A 17,979-nucleotide genomic window follows, 5' to 3' on the forward strand; every position below is an offset into this window, starting at 1 on the left:
GTGGGGGTGTGGATATGGACAAGGCATGACTTAGGGGGGTTATTTTAGAGGTGCACAGGGCCTTTCTCTGTCACCCAGGCTGGAGTACAGTGGCTCCATCATGGATCACTGCAGCCTCTAACTGCTAGGCTCAAACCATCCTCCCGTCAGCCTCCCAAGTAGCTAGGACTACAGGTGTGTGCCACAATGCCTAATTTTTCCTTTTCTCTTTTCTAGAGATGGGGTTTGTTGCATTGTCCAGACTGGTCTCAAACACCTGGGTTCTGTTATCCTGCCGCAGTCTCTCAAAGTGCTGGGATTACAGGCATGAGCCTCCACACCCGAACACTTGGGGTGGTTTTAAGCCCCCAGCAAGGTGCACTAGCAGGACCAAGAGGTGGTCTAGGCTTCCCCAACACTCTCATCCATGCAGACCTAGGCAAGTTTCTCTCTCTGAATGTCAGGCACCACCACAGACAATGCAAGTAGGAAGCTGGGCATGGCAGGACTTGGGTGTGGCAGGCAGAAGCCACCTCTGTCAGGTCAGGGTGGCATGGGCTGGCTGGATCCTGTCTTCCCACACGTAGGTTATGACCTCCAAGGACCAGCTGTCGGTCATGGTGATGGGCCGCTGGGATTGGCAGAAAGCTTGCTCTCCTCTGAGGCTGGAGCAACGTGGGGCCAAAGACCATGGTGAGGTTATGCAGGGACTTTTATTGACTGTCTTTTTCTTACCACCCTTTCAAGGACTGAAGCAGAGGGTGCTGTTTCTCCACCACCACCAGGAAAGAGGCAGAGGTCCTGAGCCATGCTGGAGTACTCCGCGAGGGAGCGACCTAGACCCTGGCTGTACTGCAAGCTGATTCCAGCCCTGGTACTTGTGGGTCTCAGAGGTCCAGGACGAGGTGTTAGCTCTGGGCTGGTGGGGATGTCTCCTCCATGGTAGGGGAGTGAGGGAGTTGGGGGGTTCAAGTGCACTGCTGGCCATGGCCAAAGCTCTGAGCTCTTTGTGAAGCCACAGTGCAGAGGGGGGAGCAGAGCAAAGAGGAGAGGCTGGGGTGGGGGTGGCAGTGGCGCTGGTCCCCAGAGGCAGTGAGGGACTGTAGATGGGTTGGGGGAAAAGGTCCTCAGTGCTGGGGGTCTGGTGTTAGCAGAGGGGCACCCTGTTGCCTGGGTTTTTGTAGCCCACCCTGGGCAGCCATGAGAGAGCTGGGCTACCTTTTAAGGTGGTCCAGAAGGAAAGGGAAGGTGAGCAGGTTGCCCTCCAGCCAGGACAAGGGCAGGTTAAGCATGGAGTTCTCCTTTGCAGCGGGGTCTGAAATTACTGCAGAAGGCAGTGGGTTACTCCTCATGGTCACAATGAGCTGGAGACGTCTCCCAATGTGGTGACATGGAGCACCTGGGACACGTGTTCCTGAACAGCCCAGGCTCATCTTCCTGCTCACTCCCACAGCACTGGGCCCCAATGAAAACCCTGTGAAGTGTGCCAGTGTGGGGTATGAGCCACCTGAATCCCTTTTCTATGGCTCACAGGGGTCAGCAACACCTGGAGAACAGCATCAGGAGGTGGCATGAGAGCAGTGGCTCATGGGTGGAGCTGCCCATGGGAAACTTCGGCTGCCACCCCCTCTTGAGGGCAGCCCAGAGTAGTGGAGGCTCAGCATAAAATGAAAAAGGGGAGAGAGGGACACAAGGAGGTGGGAGGTGGGTGGCCCCAGCTGCACAAACTAAGCAGAGACCCTCTCTCTACCCTAGACTCCGCAGGGGCACCTCAGCCTGGTAGACCAGGTCCTTTGTGCATGGGTCTGGGAGGCAGACCTGCCCTAAGGGTCATGCAGAGGATACAGGGCAATACTCTCCAGTGCCCTGCTTAGACGTTAGCCTCCAGGTTGACTCAGGGTCAGGCTAGATTTGATCCTGTGCTTGACTGGGTCAGGACTCATGGCTAGAGCACCTGGGGACCCTCATTCAGCCCTGGTCTGCTGGAAGGGGGACAGCAGACTTTAGGACCCCACAGCACAGCAGTGCTGAGCATTTTACTCTCGTGGTCTCCTTGAGGAATAGGACAAGGAGTCCTCTGGGGACAGACGAGGACTTACACAATGGCCTCAGTTGTAGCCCTTGCTTTCTGAGCTTGGTTAAATCACTGATCATGGCAGAAAGGACACAGCTTGAGTTCCCACATCTCACTTTCCACAGCCCCTAATGGCAGCAGTGTACATGGAGGAGACACCTCGTATGACGCCAAGGCCTCCAGTGCTCACCGATACCCTCATCGAAGTTAGGTAGAACTTGTCAGTGAAGAGGGGCTCAGGCAGTTCATGGAAGTAGCAGCGTGTCTGCGATGGCGTGTACATCCATCTCACTCATCATCATCGACACGTCCCAGTTATCTGGAAAGAATATGAAAGTGCTGCGACCTCCTTGAGGATCCCAAGTAGGTCTCCCGCCATCCCTGCCTTGGCTAAAACACTATCCCTGCCATGCTGGCCTCTGTGTCGGTCCCTCCCTCGCTTTGCGCAGCTCATTTTCCTTTTCCCAAGAGCTGTGCATGGTTCTGTGTCTGTGTAGAGATGATGGAGCGGTGTGTGCATCCCCATATTTCTCCCCTGTTTGGCCCAATGTGATGTCCAGGAGGAGGCCAATGTGGCAGGACTCAGAGCCTGCATGGGAATCAGGTGGCTCTGCCCTGTTCATAGCAACCACCCCTGTACCAGTCTTCTGACAGCAGGAAGGCTGTGGGAGAATCGATGAGTTTCAGTGCTTGAACAAGTGTCCTCAAGAGTGAGGGTCCTCAAGAGTGAACTGTACACCCCAACAAGTGGAGGAGTTACTCAACTATCCTGTGCCTCTGTGTCCCTGCCAGAAAATGGGGCGGTGAGGGTGACAGAATTACTTTTTTGACTCAATGAAACATAGCCACTATAAAACCAAGAGAAATATTTGATGTTTCTTATGAGATGATATTTTCTAAATTGATTTTTAGGGAATACAAATTAATACATCACCATCTACCTTAGAAATAAAAAAGCCTATATGTTAACATATTTCCATCCTTCTAGAGTTCTTGGTGTTCTCAGGCACTTTACTATGTCATGAAGGCCCTGGTCTCTATCCTCCAGGATATTCTACAAACTAGGAAACTAGGAGGGTCTCAGAAGAGGAAGCTAATACAGAAAGTTTCTCACTAATTGCCCCAGAGTGGTGCAACCCTGAGAGGTACAGGCTTCAGAGAAGTTTGAGAGCAGGATGACCCTAATGGGTACCATGCACAAGATCAAACAAACAGACATGTGCTGCAAGAGTGGGGGTGATATGCAAAAGAAAAAAATATGATAGGGAGGCTTACCTAGCTGAGAATGAGAATAAGGCTTGCAGGCATAAGCATGTGTGGATTTTGCTCAACGAGATCTTGCACAGCTATAAGTACTTCAAGTCTCTGTCCTGTGCTGGGAACAGGTGTGGGATGGCACTATGGACCAGTGAGTCTGTGGTCTTGTCTGGAAAATGGGGTTGGAATGCAAAAGTACTTCTTGGACTGCAGGCTGACCCAGTAGGGATTGTGAATTGATTTTTAAATAAAATACACAGACTAAAGTAAAGTAGGACTCACCAGGGTGCAGTAAATGCCCCTAAGGTGGGTATAGGACATGAGGTTTCATTACATGTGGTGTGTCGGTGCATGATGGGAATGTGTCCAATCTATGTCTCATTCAGTCTTTTAACCCCTTCAGCTCACTTCGAAGTGAGTATCCCAGTTTGGGTGGTGCTCAGAAGAAAGGTGCTCACTTGGTTCAGAGCAAAGAAAGCTTCCCCAAATGAGCCACTCTTGGCTGTGACTACCACTGCACAGAGCCATGTTTTCTCTTCCTCTGCCTCCAGCTCCCCTGCCTTCTCACATCACTCCTGCTTTTCAGCTTTGTCCCCCACTTTCTGAATTCCCCTCTACCCAGTACCCTTTCTAGGCTGCAGCCCTTTTAGAGCTCTTTGCATGCCTCCAAGCTTCTGATTTTTTCATATCCCACTCTCCATTCAAATACTTTTACTACTCAAACTCTCTTCCAAATTTTTTCTAACTTAAAAAAATTTTCAATGGTTGTATTTTCTTCAGTTTGATTTTCACTCCAACTTCTTCCCAGTCTAGCCCCTTTAAATGCTGCCAGGTTTCAATATCCCCAATCGCTTAAATGTCCAATTTCTTTCCTCCTTTGCCCCTACCGATGATCTGGTTCCTCCTTTTTTCTCCAACATTCCCCCAAACCTTCTCAAACACTGATATTTTCCCCTTTTCCCACAAATCTCCCTGTCAAGCTTCTGCCCCCAAACATCTTCTCACCCCTTCACACCACATCACACTGGTCCTTTAGATTCCTATGCACCCGATTTCTCTGTCCCCTCACACCTGCTTGCTTCCCTTGCTCCCACCATGGCAGTGCCCATCTGCTCCTCCCCGGTCACTCAGGTCTGCTGCTCGGCCTTTGGCGACCGCGCGGGAGATTCTTGCTGAAGAGGAACTCCGCGGGCAGCATGGCAATCCGGGGGACGTTTCTTCTCATTGTTGGCCTTGCCCCCAAGTGTCCCCAGATGCCTATGGAGCGCCTGGGGTATGGGAGCCTTGCCGCTAGGGCTGTCCGTGGTTCTGAAACGATGCCGGCTGAGGCGCCGGGTGTGACTGGGCGAATGAGCGCTGTCCGTAGTGCTGAAGAGGTTCCTGGGGCCCGGCACTGGCGGCAGCGGTGCTTAGGAGGCCGGCAGCCAGAAGACCACCAGGTAAGAAATCCTGGCGGAGGCTAAGCTTGCAGCAGCTGCTGATGCTCCCACAAGCAGCGATTCTCCGCGCTCAGCTCCGTCCAGCCGCCGCTTCAGCTCGTCGATGCTCTGGCACTGGGTGTGGACAAGGCTCTGCTGGTTCTTTTTCTTTTTCCTTTTGACAGAGTCTCGTTCTGTTGCCAGGCTGGAGTGCAGTGACACGACCTCAGCTCACTGTAACCTCTGCTTCCCAGGTTCAAGCGATTCTTCTGCCTCAGCCTCTCGAGTAGCTGAGACTACAGGTGCGTGCCACCACTACCAGCTAATATTCGTATTTTTAGTAGAGACGGGGTTTCACCCTATTGGTCAGGATGGTCTCGATCTCTCAACCTCGTGATCCACTCATGTAGGTCTCCCCAAATTAAAGAACATTAAAAAATTATACACTATGTAGTCTTTTCCCAAAATATTTAACATAAAATATTTACAATTAAAAATGAGAAAGTTAAAATATTTAAATAAGTCTCAGTGGGAGGTTTGATCTGAAGAAACCTAATTTGCCATGTCTCTGACTTGTCTTCAGATTTTGATTTAGTTTTCTATGGCTTTTAATAATTTTCCTTTGCATTTCTCTCCTCTCAGTGTCTAAAAGAGACAATAAGATTGAGCCCACTCAAACACTTTTCATGTTTGAATTGATTTCAAGAACATGATTCTTTTTTTTTTTTTTTGAGATGGAGTTTTCGGTCTTGTTACCCAGGCTGGAGTGCAATCGCGTGATCTCGGCTCACCGCAACCACTGCCTCCTGGGTTCAGGCAATTCTCCTGCCTCAGCCTCCCGAGTAGCTGGGATTACAGGCGTGAGTCCCCACGCCTGGCCAAGGCTTTTTTTTTTTTTTTAGTATTGTTTTCTTCTGGAGGGAAGCATCCTTGGAGAAAAAAGTGTTAAACATTCAAGTAATCTTCACTCTTTCTTTTTTTTACTCATTTCAAATTTTAATCAAAGCTTGTAAATAAGATTACTTTTTTCCTGAATCTTATCAATAGTTTCTTCCTTGTATTTGCCCTTTTCCTTTCCTACTTGTCGAGATTTGGCTTTCCGTTCAAGGATTTTTTTGTGGTCTTTGTCCAATTGTAGCCTAGTGATAACCACCTTGCTGGGGAGAATGCCTACGTGGACAGTTGTGCCATTAGCTTTTTCCCGCTGCACCGGTTCAATGTAGATTATGTATTTCTTCTTGTAAACCTGGACTACTTTGCCAGTTGGCTGACCTTTATAGTGTCCTCGTGCGACCTGAACTTCATCATCCTTTTGGATGGGCATGGATCGCACGTCGTACTTCTGTCTCAGCTCTTTGGAAAGAGGGGAGGACATAATCTTCCTGTGAATGTGGGAAGGTGCATTGAAATGCCTTTTGCGATTCTTGCTTCAGTCGGAAGTCACAAAGGGACTGAACTACATTTTGGCAGCTCCCGCTTAGGTGATGGCTTCCTCTTCACTATTTCTTGTAGATACTGCATATCATTTTCAATTACCATGCTGGGCTCTCAATGAACCTTGCAAATTTCTCTTTGCATCCTAGAGGGTTTTCTGTTCCTCACTCAAGCTGTTGATTCGTGATTTAAAAGTTCCTCTGCTCATTTAGAATCTAAAATGTGTTCCTTTTTTGTTTGGTTGTCTTAACTTGTAAACTTTCTGTATCTTTTATTATGATGCTGCTTTAGCTTTGCTCATTGTGCTCTAAAGTAAGTAACTATATCCATGGAGTGGGGCTTTCACAACAGCTTCCAAGTTGGCCCTCTGGTTTACTCTAGACTTCTGCTTGCTTGATGTTTATTCATCATTTTTTCATACATATGTTAGAGGGATGAAGCTGTCTCTGAAAGCAAGTGGCTAACCTGCTGGGATTGCTTGCCTTTGGCATCCTATGAGGTCAACCAGTAGATCAGGACTTCCCAAGATTATAATGGAGCAATTACTCACTTCCTCCATGTTCCCTCATCCTTTGTTACCTGGAAGCCCACAGACTGCCCAGGGACTAGGCTCATGGCCAGAAATAGCAGTCTGAAGTTGGCCAAACCACACCCTCACTATGATTGCCAGAAATACTGCTTATGGAATGTTTGTTACACAGATGTTTGAGCCTCTCACTCTGTCCTCCTAAATCCTACCTGCTCTTCCATAGATTCTTTTCTCTTTCTCTGTATATGATGCATTCTGGATGAATCCCTTGGTACCTGTATTAGTCCATTTTCACACTGATGATAAAGACATATCTGAGACTGGGCAATTTACAAAATAAAGAGGTTTAATGAACTCTCAGTTTCACGTGGCTGGGGAGGCCTCACAATCATGGCAGAAACTGAAAGACATGTCTCATATTACAGCAGACAAGAGAAGAAAGCTTGTGCAGGGAAACTCCCCTTTTAAAAACCATCAGATCTTGTGAGACTTATTCCCTATCACAAGAATAGCATGGGAAAGACACACCCCTATGATGCAATTATCTCACATTGAGTCCCTCCCACAACATCTGGGAATTATGGGAGCTACAATTCAAGATGATGAGATTGGGGGGTGGGGGGCACAGCCAAACCATATCAGTACCATATTCCAATTAAGTAATTTTCCCCTACTGTGTCCAGTTTACAGTGTATCTCATTTACTGAGTTTACTTATTTCATTGATAAAGTTTTTTATTTTCAAAATTTATAATTTTTATACTTATCTATGTGTTTTATGAATTTATTTTATACTTCCTTGTATTAATGGAAGCTGTGCTTTTATCATCTTAGATATTGTAATTATGCTTATTGAACACAGTGCTCAATGCCATTAATTTCAGCTGGTGTGAATTCACAGTCCTATTTTTAAAATTTTATTGACTGTTTTTCTTAGTGAATAGCTCCTTTGAGTTGGGGATTTTCTTGCTTTTGTTTAGTTCTATTCTTTATTTACTTTTCCCTAAGTCTCTTTTCTTATCTGGTAATTTTCTAGTTTTGCTGTTGCTCTCAGCCAGCCCCCCAAGCCTCCTGATCTTAAGTAAATATTATGATGGATTTCAAGGACTTTGGTTCCATTATGATATTGGGAATATTATTAAAAATTACCAGATGTAGCTTGGTTTAGTTTCTCATCATCTGGAGTTCACATTTTTGCCAGCCCCAGAGAGAAGGTGGTCAGAGAGTAGGTGGTCAGCTTAATTCTTAGTCACCATCCATGAGCTTGCTTCAAGATACCTTCTTGTGAAAGAACTTCTAGTGCTTGTTCCCCTGCAGTAGCCAGGTTACTCTTCACCCAGGAGACCCACAGCCTCTGCTCCTCTTGTGATCTGGCATTTGTCTTTTGACTGGTTCACAGAACTGTTTTCTTGGTTTTTAGTCCAGCTGTAGTCTTTGAATTAACTCTTTCTGTATTTTATCATATTGCTGTGCTTTTGGCACAGAGAGTATGGCCTTAGTAAAGATACATACTCTCTCTAGATAATCTGAAAATTGGGATGATGGTAATGTTCTGTACTTTGTAGGGGTGTGTTAAAAATAAAATCAGTTAGTGCACATAAAACACCAGACACATAGCTATTTTTATTATAATATAAATAATACCTAGCACAAAGTACATACTTGATAAATATTTGTAGGGTAGCATGGATTAATTTAATATGAACAAATGCAGGAGGCTCTCCTGGTTACATTTGGTAATGATTGTATCAGTCAAGGTAAGCTGGGTTATGCTGCAGCCACTAACCACTTCTGAATCTTAGTAGTTTATAACAACATAGATCTGTTTCCCACTCTCAATGCCTGCCCATCACAGGCCAGTTGGGCTTTTCTCTGCTCTGTTTTTATCCATACTCTGGGTCCGAGGTCATTGGAGGAGTTGCTCGCTGGAACACTTAGACACCTTGTAGTAGGAAAAGAGAATGACCATGAGCACTTCCTCTTCAAAGTGGCAAATGCTAACACTGCTCACATTCTTACCAAAACAAGTAATGTGACCATTCATTCCATGGGGCCAGAGATGCAATTCCAATATGTACCCACAAGGGGAGAACTGGTCTCCATGAAAAAAATTTCACTGGATGCTTACTTGAAGAAAGGCGTTGCACTAGTTAGCCTACGGAGAGGTAGAAGTAACTTTTAACAATAGGACTCTTTTGATAACAGCAGATTTATCTTTGCTCAAGAATAAAATTATTTTAGGAGTTGGTGACAAGTATAAATTCCTGGCTATTACAAAAGAGACATGATTATGGTCTTGGCAAAAATATCATTCCAGTACAATAATACATTTTTTATAAAGTCTTGGAACTGAATGATCTATTGAAATATTTGTGGTTGAATTTGTTAATGCTTTGAAATAAAAACACATCTCATACAGTGACATATACAAAGTATAGCCAAAAACGAAAGAGTCTTAAAGAAAACAATGCCTCTTATAGTAAATGATTAGATGCATGTAGTAATTGATATAAGCATACTTACTCCAAATTTTCCCAGGCACCACCTGCAATCCTTGCTACAAAATAAAATCATTACTAGCTCAGTAAAAGAATGATTAATATTTTTGTGAAGTGGGTTTCTCATATCCTTTGCCTTTCTGCTGTGTTGCTATAGCCTCACTTGGAGAGGAGGAAGGAGAACTGCTGGTGTATGGGGTTAAATGCTTCTATTTTAAAATCTAATTTTCTCTTCAAAGATACCTCCTAGACACATCATGTGCATGCTTTAAAGCTGCAGGTACCTGTGAAGTTTCCTCATTTTTATAACTAAAGGTTTTAAAGTCTAGTAAATTGAACTTCAAGAAATAAAATGAGAATTCAGTTAATAAGCTCACAATCTGCCCATTCAAATTGCTGGAGTCTTTTTAGGTTCTAATGTACTAATTTCATTTCCTTCTTTGTGTTTGCAATTTGGCTGGGCTTAGCAGCAGATTTAGTTTAAATTGAAGATAAGAGAGGAAAGACATGATATTCTAACATAGAATAAGAGCATTTACTTGTCATTTCACCCTTACAAATGTGTTGTTTTAGATTTTTAATTTCCTTTTGGTCTTTGAATTCAAAGTAAATATCTTGGAGAATATATTTAATAATAATATACAATCTACTGCCTTAAAGGGAGTTATTGGCAGCCAAAAGAGGAGGACACTATGGGAATGAGACAAAGAACAGGCTTCTGGATGCATACAGAGTGTGTGTATGTGTGTACGCATGCATATAACATGAATGTGTATGCATGTACTTATGTGTATAATTGTTTGCATATATGCGATGGGCATGCAAGTATACATGTAATCTAAGTTTGTATGTATGTAATACATATGCCTATGTATGCACATATGTATGTGTGTATGCAATGTAAACATTGTGTTCACATATATAATGTAAGTGCATACATATATATACATGTGATGTGTATATGTATGTATGTATGAAGTTGTGTATGTATATATGTGCAGAAATACATCTATCATTGGACCCCATTGAAGCTCTGCTTCTTCAGGGTGTGACATATTTAGTTTTCAGCATCAGATGTCTCTAATTTAATTTTCATTTTAAGGTTGCTTTTAATTTTCTAATTCTTTTGTATTTCTACATACATTTTATATGCAATTTGTCAATTTCTACATAATAGCTTGTTGGGATGGAGTGGAGTTGCATTACAGCTGTAGGTTTAATGAAGCCGTTAAATGGACCAGTTTACTTTGTTGGAAGGTTTTTAACTATAAATTCAATTTCTTTTAAAGATACAGAAGTATTTGGATTATTTCTGAGCGAGATTTGATAGTTTTTATCTTTCAAGGAATTTGTCAAATTTATTGACATAGGGTTTCATAATATTATTTTTATTTTTTTTAATAGCTTAATTGAGATAGAATTTGTATACCATACAATTCAAGTAAAGGGTACAATTCAATGGTTTTTAGTGTATTCACAGACATATACAACCATGACCTCCATCAATTTTAAAACATTTTTATCGTCTCAAAGGGAAACCCCATGACCTTTGACTATCACCACCCTATGCTCCCCATCTCAGCCCTGAGCAACACTAACTCCTTTTTATCTCTGTAGATCTCCAGACTTGGGACTTCTACATGAATGGCATCATATAGTATGTGATCTTTTACAACCGACTTCTCTCACTTAGAATATCATTTTCAAGGTTCATCCATATTGTAGCCTATATCAGTAGTTAACTTTTTTTTTGACCAAATCGTATTTCATTGTGTGGCTATACCACATTTTGTTAATCTGTTCATCTGTTGTAGGGCATAGCTTGTTTTCACCTTTTGGCTGTTTCAGTAATATTGCTACAAACATTCATGTACAAGCTTTTGTGTGGATATATGGTATAAATTCTTTCTTTGGATATGTGACTGGAAGTGAAATTGTTGACTCATATGCCGCCTCTTTGCTTAATCTTTTGATAGACTACCAGACTGTTTTCCAAAGCAACTTTGTGATTTTACATTCTTGCTAGTAGGGCATGAGGGCTCCAATTTCCCTATAATCTTGCTAATATTTCTAATTATTTGATTTTTTTATTGTAGCTATCTTAGTGCGAGTGAAGTGGTGTCTTATTGTGGTTTTGACTTGCATTTCTCTGATGACTAATGATGTTGAACATCTTTTTATATTCTTATTGGCTATTTGTGTATCTTTCTTGAAGAAGTGTATTCCAGCTCCTTTATCCATTTTAAATTTTTTTAATGTTTTTATTATAAATTTAAAAAGTTATTTATATGAGAATATCTTATATTATTTAATAATATTTTTATTGTTTAGTTGTTCTTTCAAATTCTATATATACTCCAGATATAATTCCCTGATCTGATATATGGTTTGTAACTATATTCTCTCATTTTGTGAATTGTCTTTTTGTTTTCTGGATGGTATCCTTTCAAGTAATAAATTTTCCATTTTGATGAAGTCTAATCTATTTATTTATTTATTTATTTTATTATACTTTAAGTTCTGGGGTAAATATGCAGAATGTGCAGGTTTGTTACATAGGTATACACATGCCACGGTGGTTCACTATATCCATCGCTCCATAACCTACACTAGGTATTTCTCCCAATGTTATCCCTCCCCAATCTCCCCACACCCTGCTGTCCCTCCCCTAGCACCTCACCCACCAACAGACCCCAGTGTGTGACGTTCCCCTCTCTATGTCCATGTATTCTCATTGTTGAACACCCACTTATGAGTGAGAACATGTGGTGCTTTGTTTTCTGTTCTTGTGTCAGTTTGCTGAGAATGATGGTTTCCAGCTTCATCCATGTTCCTGAAGAGGACATTATCTCATCTTTTTTTATGGCTGTATAGTTTTCCATGTTGTATATGTGCCACATTTTCTTTATCTAGTCTATCATTGATGGGCATTTGGGTTGGTTCCAAGACTTTGCTATTGTAAACAGTGCCACAATGAACATATGTGTGCATGTGTCTTTATAACTGAATGTTCTATAATCCTTTGGGTATATACTCAGTAATGGGATTGCTGGGTCAGATGGTATTTCTAGTTCTAGATCCTTGAGGAATCACCACACTGTCTTCCACAATGATTGAACTAATTTGCACTCTCACCAACAGTGTAAAAGTGTTCTTATTTCTCCACATCCTTTCCAGCATCTGTTGTCTCCAGATTTTTTAATGATTGCCATTCTAACTGGTATGACATGGTATCTCAATGTGGTTTTGATTGGCATTTCTCTAATGATCAGTTATGATGAGCTTTTTTTACATATGTTTGTTGGCTGCATAAATGTCTTATTTTGAGAAGTGTCTGTTCATATCCTTTGCCCACTTTTTGATGGGGTTGTTTGTTTTTTTCTCGCAAATTTGTTTAAGCTCTTTGCTGATTCTGGTTATTAGCCCTTTGTCAGATGGGTAGATTGCAAAAATTTTTTCCTGTTCTGTTGGTTGCCAGTTCACTCTAATGATAGTTTCTTTTGCTGTGCAGAAGCTCTGAAGTTTAATTAGATCCCATTTGTCTATTTGGATTTTGTTGCCATTGCTTTTGGTGTTTTAGTCATGAAGTCTTGTCCATGCCTATGTCTTAAATGGTATTGCCTAGACTTTCTTCTAGGGGTTTTATGGTATTAGGGCTTATGTTTAAATCTTTAATCCATCTGCTGTTAATTTTTGTATAAAATGTTAGGAAGGGATCCAATTTCAGTTTTCTGAGTATGGCTAGTCAGTTTTCCCAACACCATTTATTAAGTACAGAATCCTTTGCCCATTGTTTGTTTTTGCCAGGTTTGTCAAAGATCAGATGTTTGTAGATGTGTGGCATTATTTCTGAGGCCTCTCTTCTGTTCCATTGGTGTATATCTCTGTTTTGATACCAGTACCATGCTGTTTTGATTACTGTAGCTTTGTAGTATAGTTTGAAGGCAGGTAGCATGATGCCTCCAGCTTTGTTCCTTTTGCTTAGGATCGTATTGGCTGTGTAGGCTCTCTTTTGCTTCCATATGAAGTTTAAGATAGTTTTTTTCTAATTATATGAAGAAAGTCAATGGTAGCATGATGGGGATAGCATTGAATCTACAAGTTACTTTGGGCAGAATGGCCATTTTTACAATATTGATTCTTCCTAACTATGAGCATGGAATATTTTTCCATCTGTTTGTATCCTCTCTTATTTCCTTGAGCAGTGGTTTGTAGTGCTCCTTGAAGAGGTCCTTCACATCCCTTGTTAGTTGTATTCCTTGGTATTTCATTCTCTTTGTAGTGATTGTGAATGGGAGTTCACTCATGATTTGGTTCTCTGTTTGTCTGTTATTGGTATATAGGAGTGCTTGTGATTTTTGCACATTGATTTTGTATCCTGAGACTTTGCTGAAGTTGCTTAATAACTTGAAGAGATTTTGGGCTGAGACTATAGGGTCTTCTAAATATACAATCATGTCCTTTGTAAATAGAGACAATTTGACTTCCTCTTTTTCTAATTGAATACACTTTATTTCTTTTTCTTGCCTGATTGCCCTGCCCAGAACTTTCCAATACTGTTGAATAGGCATGGTGAGAGAGGGCATATTTTGTTGCCTGTGCTTGTAGCATCATATCCAAAAGATTATTGCCAAATTCAATGTCATGAAGATTTCCCCTATTTTCTTCCAAGAGTTTTATAGGTTTGGCCCTTACATTTAGGTCTTTGATCCATTTTAAGTTTTGCATATTATATAAGGTAAATTTCCAAATTTATTCTGCATGTGGCTATACAAGTGACTCAGTGTGTTTGTTGAAAAGACTATTTATTCCCAATTGAAAGGCCTTGGCACCCCCATCAAAAATTGGTTAACCATAGATGTATGGGTTTATTCTAGGCTCTTAGTTCTATTTCATTGATCTACATGTCTATTATTGTGCCAATACTACACTGTCTTGATTACTGTTGCTTTACTGTACATTTTGAAATTGGGAAGTATACATTTTTCTATTTTGTTCTCTTTTTGCAAGATTATTTTTGTCATTCTGGGACCCATGAAATTCCACATGAATTTTAACACTGGCTTGTTAATTTCTATAAAGAAGTTCCCTAGGACTCTGGTAGAAAGTGCCTTGAGTCTTTAGATTAATTTGTGAAGTATTGCCATGTGTGTTAGTGCACTTTTACATTACTATAAAGAAATATCTGAAACTAGGTAATTTATAAAAACAAAAGGTTTAATTTGCTCATGGTTCTGAAGGCTGTACAAACATGGCAACAACATCTTGGCTTCTGGTGAGGAGCTATGGAAGCTTACCATCATGGTGAAAGGTGAAGCAGGGGCAGTTAAATCATATAGTGAGAGTGAAAATGAAAGAGAGAAAGAGAGAGAGAGAGAGAGAGAGAGAGAGAGAGAGAGAGAGAGAGAGAGAAAGAGGTGAGGTATCACACTGTTTTAAACAACTAGTGCTCCCATGAACTCAGAGTGAGAATTCCTCATGATCACAAGGGCAACACCAGACATTCATGAGGGATCCATTCCTGTGACCCAAACAACTCCCACCAGGCCCCACTTCCAACATTGGAGATTATGGTTCAATATGAGATTTGGAGGGGACAAACATACAAAGTATATCATTCCACCCCTGCCCCTGCCAAATCTCATGTCCTTCTCACATTGCAAAATATAATCACCCCTTCTCAATAGTTTCCCAAGTCTTAATTCATTTCAGTTGTAATTCAAAAGTCCCAATTCCCAAGTCTCATCTGGAGATGATTTCTTCCCCTATGAGCCCATAAAACCAAAACAAGTTACTTTCTTCCAAGATACAATGCAAGTTCCAGCATTAGGTAAACATTCCTGTTCCAAAAGGGAGAGATTCACCTAAAGAAAGGGGCTGCAAGTCCAATGCAAGTTTGAAACCCAGCAGGGCAGTCATTAAATCTTCAAGGTGCAAAATAATGTCTTTTGACTTCACATCCCACATCCAGAGCACAGTATTGAGGGGTGGGCTCCCAAGGCCTTGGGCAGCTCTGCCCATGAGGCTTTGCAGGGTTCAGCCCCTGTAGTTGCTCTCACAGGCTGGTGTTGAGTGTCTTGGCTTTTCCAGGTGTAAGCTGTTGGTGGATCTATTCTGGGGTTTGGAAGACAGTGGCTTTGTACTCACAGCTCCACTAAACAGTGCCCCAGTGGGTACTCTGTGTGGGGGCTCCAATCTCTCATCACTGCCTTACTAGAGGCTCTCTGTGGGGGTTTCACTTATGGCTGGATTTTTTGTGGGCACCTAAGATTTGTCATACATCTTCTGAAATCTAGGGGGAAGCTGTCAAACTTTCTTCATGCCTATATTCTGTGTACCTGTAGACTTAATACCATGTGGAAGCCAATGAGGCTTATGACTTGTGCCATCCAGAGCAGAGACCCAAGCTGTACTTGAGGCCCTTTGAGCCTCAGCTGGAGCTGGAGCAGCTGGGATTCAGGGAACCATGTTCTAGGCAGAACAGGGCAACAGAGCCTCAGTCCTGGCCCCTGAAACAGTTCTTTCCTCTTAGGCCCCTGGGCCTGTGATGTAAGGTCCTCTCTCTAAGATCTTTGAAATGCTTCCCCATTGTTTTGGATATTAGCCCTTGGATCTCTTTTAGTCGTGCAAGTCTCTTTAGCAAATGGTTGCCACATAGCCTGCTTACATTCCTCTTCTGAGAATGCTCTTTCTTTCTGTGCCACATGGCTAGGCTGAATTTTTATGCTCTGCTTCCAATTTTAAGTCATTTCTTTCCTTCTGTATCTGGTCATAGGATGGTAGAAGCAGTTGGGCAACATCTTGAATATTTTGCTATTTAGAAATTTCTTCCATTACATATCCTAGATCATCACTTTTAAGTTCAAACTTCCACAGATCTCTGGGACATGGACATAATGCAGCCAAGTTCTTTGCTGGGCTGTGACAGGGGTGATCTTTATTCTAATTTATAATAACTTCTGCATTTCTGTCTGAGAATTCATCAGCATAGCCTTCACTGTTCATATCTGTCAGCATTTTGGTTATAACCATTTAACCAATCTCTAAGAAGTTCCAAATATTCCCTCATCTTCCCATCTTCTTCTGAGTCCTCCAAACTCTTCTAAACTCTGCCTATTACCCAGTTCCAAAGCTGCTTCCACATTTTCAGGTATTTTGAGAACAATGCCCCACTCCTTAGCAACAATTTTCTGTGTTAGTCCATTTTTGCATTACTATAAAGGAGTACCCAAGACTGGGTAATTCATAAAGAAAAGAGATCTAATTGGCTCACAATTGTGCAGGCTATACAAAGATAGCACAAGCATTTGCTTGGCTTATGGTGAGGGTCTCAGGAAGCTTACAATCATGGTAGGACAGGCACATCACACTGTGAAAGTGAGAGTAAGGGAGAGAGGGGGGTGAGGTACCACATACTTTTAATCCACTGGCTCTTGCAAGAACTTAGAGCAAGACCTCCTCATTATCACAAATACAGCACCAAGCCATTCATGAGGAATCCACTCTCATGACTCAAAAACCTTCCACCAGGTTCCACCTCTAACATTGGATATTACATGTCAGCATGAGAATTGGAGGCGACTAACCTCTAAATTGTATCACCATCTTAATGCTAAATCTCCTGATCCATTGATGTGAGCTATATTTCAGTTATTTTGGTTTTTAATTTTTTAAACCATGTTGTAGTTTTTTATAGCATAAGTTTTGACTTCTTGGCCGCGCTCACCAGAATTTAGCCTCTGTAGGTTGAATTGGAGGATGTGAGAAATGGTGGCAGCCTACCCATCCTGGGAAGACACGATAGCAGTTGTCTGGGAAATCAGGAGTAAGGGGTCCTCTTCTTTGTCACACTCATGTGGAGCAGAGCTTCTGTCAAGCTGTGTAGCAGGAGAGACAGAGAGCACTTTGTGGCTCAAGAGATATAGACCTTCACTATTTTGCTTGAGTTTAGTAGAATTGAATAAATTATTCCTGGATTGTAATTTTGTAGCTAAATTGTTCCTTAGGACAATTTCCAGAGGTTTTAGATGCTTTGGGGTTTTTTTAAAAAATAGTTTCTACCAGTTATGCTTTAATTACTGGGCATAAGTTCATGGAGCTCTGCATGATGCCAGCCTCCAAGTGGAACCTTCTTAATCATACTTAAAAAAGCCCCAGAGGATGCACACATAAAAGCCTAAGGGTTGGCCCAATCTCCCTGGGGATTGCAGGCCTGAGAATCCAGTGCTTCAGTCCTGAGTAATTGCAAGGTTGGCATTACTATTCACTGAATGGGAAAGCCTGTAGCAGAAGCTGGTTTGGGTGCCATATGTGGAGTCTGATTTTGGAAATGCTAAATTCAAGATTTCTATGAGACATCTACATGAGATATAAGCAGGAAGATAGGTACACAATCTTAACACTTAGACAAGAGGTCTTTTGTAGGGGTTTATCTTTCAGAAAGAACCATTTAGAAATAAGACTACTTAAAGTGACCTATAAAAATAATGTGCCCAGGTAAGATCTGATTTACTTTTATTTTCCTGGTGTTATTAATGGTACCCTTTTTCTTGCTCATAAATGTCCTTATTTAGAGAAAAACTTATATGGTTATCCTCTTCATGAAGTGAATAAAACATTCAATTAAAGATAATTATTTATGACATCACACATTTTGGTGAAATAATTCAGTAATGTCTATTTTGTATAATGATATATTTAAACAAATATTTTTGAGAAAGTTTTTAGGAAAAAATTATAGATACATACTTCTTACATATTCCTTGATGATAAAAAATGACATTGAACTTTT

General features: G+C 41.7%; 2 pseudogenes; one reads left to right on the top strand and one right to left on the bottom strand.

The window, feature by feature from the left end:
* The first annotated feature begins 306 nt into the window (after nt 1–306).
* Nucleotides 307–4,486, top strand: LOC100411228 (uncharacterized; annotated as a pseudogene).
* Nucleotides 4,487–5,728: 1,242 nt separating this feature from the next.
* Nucleotides 5,729–6,190, bottom strand: LOC108588102 (large ribosomal subunit protein uL24 pseudogene; annotated as a pseudogene).
* Between the last annotated feature and the right edge of the window lie 11,789 nt (nt 6,191–17,979).

The sequence above is a fragment of the Callithrix jacchus genome, chromosome 14, assembly GCF_049354715.1.
Source record: "Callithrix jacchus isolate 240 chromosome 14, calJac240_pri, whole genome shotgun sequence".
Taxonomy (NCBI): domain Eukaryota; kingdom Metazoa; phylum Chordata; class Mammalia; order Primates; family Cebidae; genus Callithrix; species Callithrix jacchus.